The sequence below is a fragment of the Microtus ochrogaster genome, chromosome 18, assembly GCF_000317375.1.
Source record: "Microtus ochrogaster isolate Prairie Vole_2 chromosome 18, MicOch1.0, whole genome shotgun sequence".
NCBI classification, from domain to species: Eukaryota; Metazoa; Chordata; class Mammalia; order Rodentia; family Cricetidae; genus Microtus; species Microtus ochrogaster.
Window position 1 is genome coordinate 26,786,714 of NC_022020.1, and position 467 is coordinate 26,787,180.

Genomic DNA, 467 nt, shown 5'->3' on the forward strand with positions numbered 1-467 from the left:
GTATCCCTGGCTGTCCTGGAACTCACTCTTTAGACCAAGCTGGCCTCAAACTCACAGATCTACCTGCCTCTGCCTCCGGAGTGCTGATATTAAAGGTGTGTGCCACCACTGCCAGGCAGGTGCCTAGCTTTTTAAAAATTTAATTAATTTATTTATTTTCTCTACCTTGAAAGGTTCCACTACTTTATAATACATCCTATGACAAGCCTTTAGCACATGGGCATCTGGAGGCCATTTAACTTCCAAATAATAGCACAGCCGTGTCTGCTATTCACTGCTCACTGTAACAGAGATGTGGAATGAGGTTGCTGTTGTTCCTGTGGCAGGCCTTCGGCTATTGAGGATGTTGCCTTCTCAGGGATAATGTCAAAAAGAAAGTCCTGAGTTATTTGACCAGAGCTTCAACCCTATTTTAAAAACTAAGGTATCATTTGTAGCCTTGGAGACATCTTAAGGACACCCATAGC